Source organism: Tachypleus tridentatus, chromosome 12 (genome assembly GCF_004210375.1).
Source record: "Tachypleus tridentatus isolate NWPU-2018 chromosome 12, ASM421037v1, whole genome shotgun sequence".
Taxonomy (NCBI): domain Eukaryota; kingdom Metazoa; phylum Arthropoda; class Merostomata; order Xiphosura; family Limulidae; genus Tachypleus; species Tachypleus tridentatus.
Window position 1 is genome coordinate 113,959,942 of NC_134836.1, and position 14,587 is coordinate 113,974,528.

Below are 14,587 nucleotides of genomic sequence, written 5' to 3' on the forward strand. Positions count from 1 at the left end.
TAGCCCAATAGTTGGCGGATGGTGGTGACGACTAGCTGCCTTCCTTCTAGTCTTACACTGCTAAATTAGAAACGTCAAGCGCAGATAGCCCTCGTGTGGCTTCGCGTGAAATTCTAAACAAATAAAACCAAGTGAATATAGTACAGCTGCCTTATGAAACATAACAGACCAACTTCGCATCAATATGGAGACTATTAGACTTTTCACTTCTAAAACTCTAAAATACGAGGTATGATTCCCCTCAGTGGAGAGCTTATAGCTCAATGTAGCTTTATTCTAAAACCAAACAAACACCATTAGAAAAATATAACTGTTTTAAACTGAAGCCTAGCCTGTCTTAAATTTGAATAATCTAGCCCTCTTATGATCGAAATACAGCACGAAATTTCCTCAGCATATCGATCCACTATATAAGCTGAATTATTCTTTTAAATTCCAACACGTTCATCTCTTACCGAACTTTTCATTGCAGAAAATAAGATATCTTAATCTTCGCTTACAAAACATTCCACTTCAAGATAGTCCTAGTGAGTCCTTCTTTGAACCTTTTCCAATAAGTCAATACTCGTCCTCCGAAAAAACAAAAAAACCGAAACTGGACAAAGTATTCCATGTGAGGCCTAACCAGTGATTCGTATAGTAAAGTAATCACTTCTTTTGACTTCTAGTCAATATAATTATAAATACATATTAAAATTATTTTAACTTTACAATTAACATTAGTTTAACTTATCCACAGTTATATCAAGATTCTTTTTTTATACCAGTCACACTGTTGAATTAGTTCTTATCTAAATTAAACGTGTGAGTCAAATCATACTAACAAAGGTACATTGTTTTTCATTTTCTAGAATCAAGATAACTTTTCGAATCTTTGTCCAACTTACCAGTTGATCCGAGCCATTCTTTGGTACCTTAACATCATCAATAAAACTAAAAGTACTCAAGAATAAGAAGCAATCGCCAAACGTTACAAATGTATTAGTTATGTTTTTAACAATATTGGTTACTGTAAACAAGACCCAAGCACTGACCACTGAAAAACTGTACAAATACTAGGTGTCCAGTTTCAATGGTCATCGTTAATAAAAACTTTTGCTTTTTCCAATTCAACCCCCCATTTAACTGGTCTTTCACTAATCCCTACCAAATTATTTTGTTATCCCGTTTTCAGATGGCGACTTATCGAAAGCTTTTTGAAAATCTAGGTTCACCAAATCAATCAATTTCCCATCGTTCAAATAACAAGAAATATTTTCCAAAATAAAAGAGAGAAAGAAAAAAAAAGGTTACTAGCTTAAGAAGTCAAAATTTCCATTTGGCATGTTTATGGAGGCTTTTTTTTTTGGCTATCATATTTTACTAAATTATTTTGTAAAGATTTCTTTATTCAACTCGACAAATAATTTTGCTTTCTATTAAAGACAGCTGGGATCATCTTCATCTTTGGAAACAGGAGTAACAAGAAAAACTCTCCAGTTCTCGTGCACCTGCCCACTCTCGACTGACCTATCGAAATGAAAGAGAGAGAGAGAAGGTTTGGTTTGAACTTCTCGCAAAGCTGTACGAGGACTATCTGCGCTATCCGTCCCTACTTCAGCAGTGTAAGACTAGAGGGAAGGCAGCTAGCCATCACCACTCACCGCCAACTCTTGGGCTACTCTTTTACCAACGAATAGTGGGACTGACCATCACATTATAACGCTCCCACGGCTGAAAGGGCGAGCATGTTTGGTGTGACGGAGGAGAGAGAAGGTGCATGTGTGAGTGTTTTCTTATACCAAAGCCACGTTGGACTATCTGCTGAGTCCGTCCAGGGTAATCGAACCCCTGCTTTTAGCGTTGTAAATCCGTAGACTTATCGTTGTACCAGCGGGAAACCGGGAGAGAGAAAAAACTCGTATATTTTTTTTCTTTGACCTCCTTGGGAGAAACATCCTTTTGTATTCAGTTTTTGTACTTACCTTCAAGGAACCAATATCTACACGTTTCAGGTCATTTCCAATATTTCTAATTTAAGTTGCTCAGGATTAGAATAGTTTCTAATATCTTCTATGTGGAACCAGAAGATAAGAGAACAAATAAAGGTCCGATTTCTCATTGTCTACAGCTCTCGCTTCTTCCACAACTCAAAGTACTAAGCTAAATACTATCATTACATTATAAAATATACACATGGTTACTCTCATTACATTATAAAATATACACATGGTTACTGTCATTACATTATAAAATATACACATGGTTACTGTCATTACATTATAAAATATACACATGGTTACTGTCATTATATTATAAAATATACGCATGGTTACTGTCATTACATTATAAAATATACACATGGTTACTGTCATTACATTATAAAATATACACATGGTTACTGTCATTATATTATAAAATATACACATGGTTACTGTCATTACATTATAAAATATACACATGGTTACTATCATTACATTATAAAATATACACATGGTTACTATCATTACATTATAAAATATACACATGGTTACTGTCATTACATTATAAAATATACACATGGTTACTGTCATTACATTATAAAATATACACATGGTTACTGTCATTATATTATAAAATATACACATGGTTACTGTCATTACATTATAAAATATACACATGGTTACTGTCATTACATTATAAAATATACACATGGTTACTGTCATTACGTTATAAAATATACAGATGGTTACTGTCATTATATTATAAAATATACACATGGTTACTGTCATTACATTATAAAATATACACATGGTTACTGTCATTACATTATAAAATATACACATGGTTACTGTCATTACGTTATAAAATATACAGATGGTTACTGTCATTACATTATAAAATATACACATGGTTACTGTCATTACATTATAAAATATACACGTGATTACTCTCATTACATTATAAAATATACACATGGTTACTGTCATTACATTATAAAATATACACATGGTTACTATCATTACATTATAAAATATACACATGGTTACTGTCATTACATTATAAAATATACACATGGTTACTGTCATTACATTATAAAATATACAGATGGTCACTGTCATTACATTATAAAATATACACATGGTTACTGTCATTACATTATAAAATATACACGTGATTACTCTCATTACATCATAAAATATACACATGGTTACTATCATTACATTATAAAATATACACATGGTTACTGTCATTACATTATAAAATATACACTTGGTTACTGTCATTACATTATAAAATATACACTTGGTTACTATCATTACATTATAAAATATACACTTGGTTACTATCATTACATTATAAAATATACACATGGTTACAGTCATTACATTATAAAATATACACTTGGTTACTATCATTACATTACAAAATATACACATGGTTTCAATCAATACATTTTAAAATATACACTTGGTTACTGTCATTACATTATAAAATATACACTTGGTTACAGTCATTACATTATAAAATATACACTTGGTTACTATCATTACATTATAAAATATACACATGGTTACTGTCATTACATTATAAAATATACACGTGATTACTCTCATTACATCATAAAATATACACATGGTTACTATCATTACATTATAAAATATACACTCGGTTACTATCATTATATTATAAAATATACACTTGGTTACTGTCATTACATTATAAAATATACACTTGGTTACTATCATTACATTATAAAATATACACATGGTTACAGTCATTACATTATAAAATATACACTTGGTTACTGTCATTACATTATAAAATATACACTTGGTTACTATCATTATATTATAAAATATACACTTGGTTACTGTCATTGCATTATAAAATATACACTTGGTTACTATCATTACATTATAAAATATACACATGGTTGCTGTCATTACATTATAAAATATACACTTGGTTACTGTCATTACATTATAAAATATACACTTGGTTACTATTATTACATTATAAAATATACACTTGGTTACTATCATTACATTATAAAATATACACATGGTTACAGTCATTACATTATAAAATATACACTTGGTTACTATCATTACATTACAAAATATACACATGGTTTCAATCAATACATTTTAAAATATACACTTGGTTACTGTCATTACATTATAAAATATACACTTGGTTACAGTCATTACATTATAAAATATACACTTGGTTACTATCATTACATTACAAAATATACACATGGTTACAGTCATTACATTATAAAATATACACTTGGTTACTATCATTACATTACAAAATATACACATTGTTTCAATCAATACATTTTAAAATATACACTTGGTTACTGTCATTACATTATAAAATATACACTTGGTTACAGTCATTACATTATAAAATATACACTTGGTTACTATCATTACATTACAAAATATACACATGGTTACAGTCATTACATTATAAAATATACACTTGGTTACTATCATTACATTACAAAATATACACATGGTTTCAATCAATACATTTTAAAATATACACTTGGTTACTGTCATTACATTTTAAAATATACACTTGGTTACTATCATTACATTATAAAATATACACATGGTTTCAATCAATACATTTTAAAATATACACACGGTTACTATCATTACATTATAAAATATACACATGGTTACTGTCATTACATTATAAAATATACACATGGTTACTGTCATTACATTATAAAATATACACTTGGTTACTATCATTACATTACAAAATATACACATTGTTTCAATCAATACATTTTAAAATATACACTTGGTTACTGTCATTACATTATAAAATATACACTTGGTTACTGTCATTACATTATAAAATATACACATGGTTACTGTCATTACATTATAAAATATACACATGGTTACTGTCATTATATTATAAAATATACACATGGTTACTGTCATTACATTATAAAATATACACATGGTTACTGTCATTACATTATAAAATATACACATGGTTACTGTCATTACGTTATAAAATATACAGATGGTTACTGTCATTACATTATAAAATATACACATGGTTACTGTCATTACATTATAAAATATACACGTGATTACTCTCATTACATTATAAAATATACACATGGTTACTGTCATTACATTATAAAATATACACATGGTTACTATCATTACATTATAAAATATACACATGGTTACTGTCATTACATTATAAAATATACACATGGTTACTGTCATTACATTATAAAATATACACATGGTTACTGTCATTACATTATAAAATATACAGATGGTCACTGTCATTACATTATAAAATATACACATGGTTACTGTCATTACATTATAAAATATACACGTGATTACTCTCATTACATCATAAAATATACACATGGTTACTATCATTACATTATAAAATATACACATGGTTACTGTCATTACATTATAAAATATACACTTGGTTACTGTCATTACATTATAAAATATACACTTGGTTACTATCATTACATTATAAAATATACACTTGGTTACTATCATTACATTATAAAATATACACATGGTTACAGTCATTACATTATAAAATATACACTTGGTTACTATCATTACATTACAAAATATACACATGGTTTCAATCAATACATTTTAAAATATACACTTGGTTACTGTCATTACATTATAAAATATACACTTGGTTAGTATCATTACATTATAAAATATACACATGGTTACTGTCATTACATTATAAAATATACACGTGATTACTCTCATTACATCATAAAATATACACATGGTTACTATCATTACATTATAAAATATACACTCGGTTACTATTATTATATTATAAAATATACACTTGGTTACTGTCATTACATTATAAAATATACACTTGGTTACTATCATTACATTATAAAATATACACATGGTTACAGTCATTACATTATAAAATATACACTTGGTTACTGTCATTACATTATAAAATATACACTTGGTTACTATCATTATATTATAAAATATACACTTGGTTACTGTCATTGCATTATAAAATATACACTTGGTTACTATCATTACATTATAAAATATACACATGGTTACTATCATTACATTATAAAATATACACATGGTTACTGTCATTACATTATAAAATATACACTTGGTTACTGTCATTACATTATAAAATATACACTTGGTTACTATTATTACATTATAAAATATACACTTGGTTACTATCATTACATTATAAAATATACACATGGTTACAGTCATTACATTATAAAATATACACTTGGTTACTATCATTACATTACAAAATATACACATGGTTTCAATCAATACATTTTAAAATATACACTTGGTTACTGTCATTACATTATAAAATATACACTTGGTTACAGTCATTACATTATAAAATATACACTTGGTTACTATCATTACATTACAAAATATACACATGGTTACAGTCATTACATTATAAAATATACACTTGGTTACTATCATTACATTACAAAATATACACATTGTTTCAATCAATACATTTTAAAATATACACTTGGTTACTGTCATTACATTATAAAATATACACTTGGTTACAGTCATTACATTATAAAATATACACTTGGTTACTATCATTACATTACAAAATATACACATGGTTACAGTCATTACATTATAAAATATACACTTGGTTACTATCATTACATTACAAAATATACACATGGTTTCAATCAATACATTTTAAAATATACACTTGGTTACTGCCATTACATTTTAAAATATACACTTGGTTACTATCATTACATTATAAAATATACACATGGTTTCAATCAATACATTTTAAAATATACACACGGTTACTATCATTACATTATAAAATATACACTTGGTTACAGTCATTATATTCTAAAATATACACTTGGTTACTATCATTACATTATAAAATATACACTTGGTTACTGTCATTACATTATAAAATATACACTTGGTTACTGTCATTACATTATAAAATATACACTTGGTTACTGTAATTACATCATAAAATATACATATGGTTACTGTCATTACATTATAAAATGTACATTTGGTTACTGTCATTACATTATAAAATATACACTTGGTTACTGTCATTACATTATAAAATATACACTTGGTTACTATCATTACATTATGAAATATACACTTGGTTACTGTCATTACATTATAAAATATACACATGGTTATTATTATTACATTATAAGATATACACATGATTACTATCATTACATTATAAAATATACACTTGGTTACTATCATTACATTACAAAATATACACATGGTTTCAATCAATACATTTTAAAATATACACTTGGTTACTGTCATTGCATTATAAAATATACACTTGGTTACTGTAATTACATTATAAAATATACACGTGATTACTCTCATTACATCATAAAATATACACATGGTTACTGTCATTACATTATAAAATGTACATTTAGTTACTGTCATTACATTATAAAATATACACATGGTTACTGTCATTACATTATAAAATATACACTTGGTTACTATCATTACATTATGAAATATACACTTGGTTACTGTCATTACATTATAAAATATACACATGGTTATTATCATTACATTATAAGATATACACATGATTACTATCATTACATTATGAAATATACACATGGTTACTGTCATTATATTATAAAATATACACATGGTTACTGTCATTACATTATAAAATATACACATGGTTTCAATCATTACATTATAAAATATACACCTGGTTACTGTCATTATAGTATAAAATATACACATAGTTACTTTGACAATGTCTTTTTACTTTGTTTCCCATCACGTTTATACCCCTCTACGGTATAAACGGTACAACCTCCCCCCACGATGTATACACTATCCAGGTTCTCCTCACTACACGTACACTGTCAAGTTTCCCCTTCAATACATGTCCAATATCTCCCTAAACATACATTCTCTCCTCAATACACACATACAATCCAGCTTCCATAGCTACAAATGTACTACCCAGAATCCCCTAGCCTCATATGTATTAACCAGATAATCCTAACTACACATATAGTATCCAACTTATCCTTACAAAAAATATTTTCGTTTTCGTTTCTTACGAGGTTGAAGTTTGATGTGCAGAAAGAAATAACCATAACTCATTAACATACACTATCTAAAGACACGTATCATTCAACTACCATTAACCAGTTGGGGTAATTATATTAAGTTAACGTAACATAAATAACAACATCTTACTATAACATTGTCTCAGGTAATTGTCATCCTTTGTATACCATTATTCTGTCAGAATTTCTTTGTTTGTAGTTAAGTGCAAAGCTACACATCTGTGCTCTGTCCACCATGTATATTAAAATCCGGTTGTAAGTCTGCGGACATTCCGCTGTACCACTGGAGGTCTCTCACAAAAAAAAAAAATACGAATAACACGATGTTTGACATTATCTTCAGGACGATAAGATAATGGTATGTGTGTGTGTGTTTTCATATAGGAAAACTACATCGGGCTATCTGCTGAGTCCACAGGCCCGGCATGGCCAAGCGTGTTAAGGCGTGCGACTCTTACTCTGAGGGTCGCAGGTTCGCATCCCTGTCGCGCCAAACATGCTCGCCCTTTAATCCGTGGGGGCGTTATAATGTTACGGTCAATCCCACTATTCTTTGGTAAAAGAGTAGCCCAACAGTTGGCGGTGGGTGGTGATGACTAGCTGCCTTCCCTCTAGTCTTACACTACTAAATTAAGGACGGCTAGTACAGATAGCCCTCGAGTAGCTTTGTGCGAAATTCAAATCACACACACATCTGCTGAGTCCACCAAAATGAATCAAATCCCTGATTATAGCGTTGTATATCCACAGACTTGCGCTGTACTAGCTCGGGACGATAAGATAGTGGCAAAACATCATCGTTTAATATTATCTGTAATAAACTTTTTTTTTATGATTTGGTCTTTGTACCCTTCATAAGATAATATTGTGAATTGTATGTATAATTAGAATCTGTATGAGTGAACATGAGTAAAGTTTGTAGTACTGTGTGCCTCAGTGATAGGACATTCTTCTAATAAACCAGAGATAAATGGTTCAAAATCCGATCCTCGAGCTTCTTTTGCACTTACAGATGTTTTGCTTAGTATTAAATATTATTATAAGAATATTTGCAACGCTAAAAAACAACAAGAAAAGACCTGAATGTTTGTTCCAACAAAATAAGGTCAGTTTTTTTTTAATATCATCTAACAAAAAATTGTGAGGACCACTGCAATCGGTATGGCTAAACGAAAATTACATAAATAAAGAACCATATCACTGCTATATTCAAATGCCACCCAATAGTCGTACAGGTAGAAGGAAACTGTGACACCAAGATCCGTTTATTGTCACGCAGAATTAGTTTACAACCAGTCCTAAATTTGTTGAACGTAAAAAAGAAACTTCTTATAATTTTCAACTTCGTGGATAGGTGTCGTTCTCTCTTCTTCCCCCCACTCCCCGTGATATAAGAAGACTGTTGAACAGCAATTACTTTAGTGCCATAGAACGTGTTTACCTTAACATAGTGTTTGAGGATATACTCATATGTTTTGACCTACTTTATTCAAGATTTTTGCTCGTGAAAAGAACTGTTACTCTTATTATACCAGGAACAAATAGTCAGGCTTCTAATGGAGCATGGTAATATAAGGTAAAAGTAAAAAAGATGACCTACTTTCTTTGTGTTATAGTATCAGTACATTAGCACATTGTCTGGAACTTACTACCTCGTCTTCACGCCTTCTACGTGAAGTTGTAGATTCCAACATTATTCGTGGGTCCACGTTCTGAAAAGCAGATGGCGCCTCTTGGAGAGACGCTAGTTAACTGAACGTATTTTTGTCACATTCTGCAAGACTGAATCTGGGATGTCTCATTTGATGACATCAACAAAATGTCCCGTTTAAAGTTAATATATTGAACAAGATGTCACGTCTTAAGACTTGGCCACTAGGAACTTAAAATCAGTAACCTTTAGCACTTGGCCTTTCCATTAATGTCACAAAGTGTCGTGTTTGAAGAAGTTAGCAGTATGTTCTGACTGAAGATATTAGTAACTGATTTATCCATAAATATAACCTATACAACGGTTTGGTTTGTTTTGAATTTCATGTGCAAATCCACACGAGGGCTATCTGCGCTAGCCGTCCCTAATTCAGCAGTATAAGATTAGAGGGAGGGCAACTAGTCATAACCACCTACTGCCAACTCTCGGGCCACTCTTTTACCAACGAATAGTGGGATTGACCGTTACTAAATAACGCCCACACGGCTTAAAGGACGATCATGTTTGGTGTGACGGGGATTTGAACCCGCCATCCTCGGTTTACTAGTCGAGTGTCTTAACCACCTAGCCATGTTGGGCCCCTACACAACGGTGTAGGAAAGAAATGCCAATTGGGGGTATTTGACTAGGCATACAGACAATATAATAATATAATTTACAGTTGCTATATAAATCAAAAACGTAAAAGTAGGGGTAGTAAAGCACCCCAGTTTAAATTCCTCTGCTATATGTCGTGTTTGATAAAAATTAGTAGTGTCACATCTGGGGATATTGTGTGATGTTTGTATGTAGGTATGTCCACTGTGTTGTGTTTAAAACATTAATAACACAGTGTTTTAATATGTTTCAAGGGCGTTTATTTGAAGATATTGAGAACGTTTCATGTTTCTCGAGACTGTGAGTGTATTACGCTTGTTAATACTAACAGTTCGTGTTTGGAGTCAATGAAGAAGTGTTATATATGAATGTATTAACACGTATCGTGCCAGGAGGCGCTGTAGAGGTATTATGTTTGAGTAAATTAATAATTTTTCATGTCTGAAAGAATTATGAAGGTTTTGTTTTTGACAGAATTAACAATGTTGGAACCACTACAGAAGCATTATATTTGAATACGTGTATCAACAGTATTTCTTTTATGGAAACACTGCGGAAAGGTTACATTTGAACACATTAACGACGTCAGTGTGTGAAAATGTCCCAACTGTACAACATTTACAACACTACAAGTGTATCGCATTTGAAAACACTAACAATGTTTCAAGTGTAAAAATATTTAATGTAGATATATTCCCAAACTGCCCCTGAAGAAGAAAGATCCACCTTTCGAAAGCGCTCGGGTTATAAGGGTTTTTATTTCAGTGTTTTCCAAGTAAGTGTCATATTTAAAGGTATATTATAAATATTTCAGTGTAAACATAATCCATGCGTGTGTCATATATGAATACGCCTACGGTATTTCATATCTGAAGACGTTTTGAGGGTGTCGTAACTGAAGACATTGTATTTGTTCTAAAGACATTAGCATCATCATCTCAACGAGGGCCACGTTTGAGGTAAATTGACAACGTGGCTTCACTGAGAAACATTAAAATCTTACCATATATGAATGTGTCGGTAATGTTTCAATTCTGTAAACATAGCTCAAAATTTTCTGTCTGTCTGTGTATTTTCGTATGGCAAAGCCACATAGGTCTATATGCTGTGTCCACCGAGGGAATTCGAACCCCTGATTGCGATCCGAAGACTTGCCGCTATCCCAGCGGGGGACATTAGGGACCATGTGTTGCACACAAAGATAATATGTCGTGTATAAAGAAAGATCATATTGATAAAAAGATACCTTTATGTTGATTGTGATTAACAAATAAATAGTGATTATACATAAAGTATAAAATATTAATTTAAGACATGAAGTGAAATGTCTCAGACATGTATTACACTTTTTCTGGACAGTCATGTTTTACACATCACATATTACATGCGACATGTTACACGATAGTCATGTTCAACACAGTGTATGTTACATTTGAGGAATGTTACGTTGATTATATTGAACACAGATCGTATTATGTTCAAAACACTTTATTTTCGTTGTATTTCATACAAATTATATTTTAGACACTTGGTTGCAGATATTATTAACTCAAAAGTAAGTTTGAGACAGTTTATGTTGATTATGTTTAACACAACAGGTACTATGTTTGATAAGCTGATTATGTTTGACACATCAGGTACTATGTTGATAATTTGATCAGGTTTAACGCACCAAGTACAACTACTTTCATGTTTAAGATGTTTAATATACCCCACAGTTTATCTACTCTCATGGATAAGTTTGGTTTGAATTTCGCGCAGAGCTACTTGAGGGTTATCTGCACTTGTCGTCCATAATTTAACAGTGTAAAACTAGATGGTGTGTATGTGTGTGTATGTTTTCCTTATAGCAAAGCCACATCGGGTTATCTGCTGAGCCCACCGAGAGGAATCAAACCCCTAATTTTAGCGTTGTAAATCCGGAGAAGACTAGAGGGAAAGCAGCTAGTCTTCACCACCCACTGCCAACGCTTGGGCTACCTTTGTATCAAAAAATAACGGAACTGACAGCCACATTATAATGCCTCCATGGCTGAAAAGGCGAGCTGTAAATCCTATGATGTATGGTTCGTGAACTGTTGCTGCAAAAACGCGCTATGCATCTTGGGGTCGTGGGTGCGTTAAAAAATTAACAGTCAAGAATTGGCCGTTTGTACTGTTGATTTGCTATCATCTCTTTAATATGTCCGTGCCAAATCAGAACTGGCTGTATGCAGATAGCACTTGTGTAGTTTTGCGCAAAACTTCTGAAGCAAATAGTGTGCTTCACACGGGATCACATCCGGGTTATTTATTCACTTATGTCGTCATACACTTACAGTTTTATTACTTAGAACGTAACTGTACCTTTGTTTACTTCAATAACCACCGCCGGATACTTAAAACCAATTTGTCGTGATAATACGTAATAAAAACAAACAATAACACGTTTATTGCGATAATGTATATAACTTTTATCCCGTACCCAAATACGAGTACACTACGAACCACACGTCTGTTGTCCTTTAGTCCATTTTAAACGTAAAAACTACAGTGTCAGTTAGTGTAATTATTTTTAAATTAAATCGCCCCAGGTCTTTGGCTTGAGTTTGTTTCAAGGATTTTTTTAAAGGTTTCACGCTTTTCCTATAACTTTTAAGAGGCAAACTGAATAGCTCAGCATTCGCACTCACTGTGATCTCAAAGAGTTTCCTCAAAGTATTTTTGAAATTTCCTCTTTTGCTGAAAGGGGATTTCCCTTCCAAACTAGTCCTAACAAAGTCAGTGGCCAAGGTGATTTTTTTTATCTCTTCTGTTTGTTATCAACTGCTCTCTCGTTCTTAGAAAATGCAATGTTTTAAAACGTTTTTTTTTATTTAGCAGCCACATTTATTGCGTAGAGATAGAGACTTTTAATAGACAATAGGAGAGTTTTGCCACATGCTTAACAAACGACCCAAAAAAGTTGTTTATTATCCATTAAATAGTTTTGTAGTTGAGTGACAGCAAAACTTTGTGATTCGTGAAATCCATAGAATATGAAAACAACCATAAGTTAATTACTTATTCTGGTTGAACGCATTTAAAATTAATTTTTCAAGATGACACTCGTTGTTTTTGCAAGCCTTACAAAGCTAGTTCAATGTTATTTGTGATTAAACATCATGTCTCCACGCAAACATGACATCATAGTTATGAATTATACAATATATTTGATGTTTCCGCTATACCTGATATCAACTAATCATATTCAGTAGAGCATGAATAATTCCCTCCTTATTTGTTTATAGTGAGAGGATAAAGCTAAAACGTGTATGTTAACGTAGACCTAATTAGTAAGTAGTGAATTGCAGGCTCTGAATGCTAAAATCTGTGGGTTTCATTTCTTGTTGTTGACAGGGCAAACAGATATCTCATTGTGTAGCTTTGTGCTGAAAACAAACAAACACGAAAAGTACAGAAATCAATCAATTTATGGAATATTTCATCTGTGAGTGAGAAAACCTATTCATCCTAGCTTAATACAAAAATACACTCGTGCCCGCTGTGAAACTGAAGTCACATCTCACTTGGTCTCAAATGTTGTGACACTATAACCACCAACATTTCCTCTTACAATCTTCAAGTAGCCCGGCATGGCCAAGCGTGTTAAGGCGTGCGACTCGTAATCTGAGGGTCGCGGGTTCGCATCCCCATTGCACCAAAACATGCTCGCCCTTTCAGCCATGAGGGCATTATAATGTGACGGTCAATCCCACTATTCGTTGGTAAAAGAGTAGCCCAAGAGTTGGCGGTGGGTGGTGATGACTAGCTGCCTTCCCTCTAGTTTTACGCTGCTAAATTAGGGACGGCTAGTACAGATAGCCCTCGAGTAGCTTTGTGCGAAATTCAAAAAACAAACAAACAATCTCCAATGTAATGTTTAAAGTTTGTAGCACACACACAGAGTTATTAAATTTGTAAAGCTTTCCTCAAGTTTGATCCAGGCTTTTCTGTGAAATATATATGGCCATAGATCAAATAATTATCATGTTTTTATGATATAATTTCTTATATCTGTAGTTGACACACAATAATAAACATTTTGCTTATAAGAAGAAGGAATATGCTACAGACGCAAACAATATAAAATTATCAATACATTCTCCCTTTAACAACTCTACCATGGTTTTTTTTTC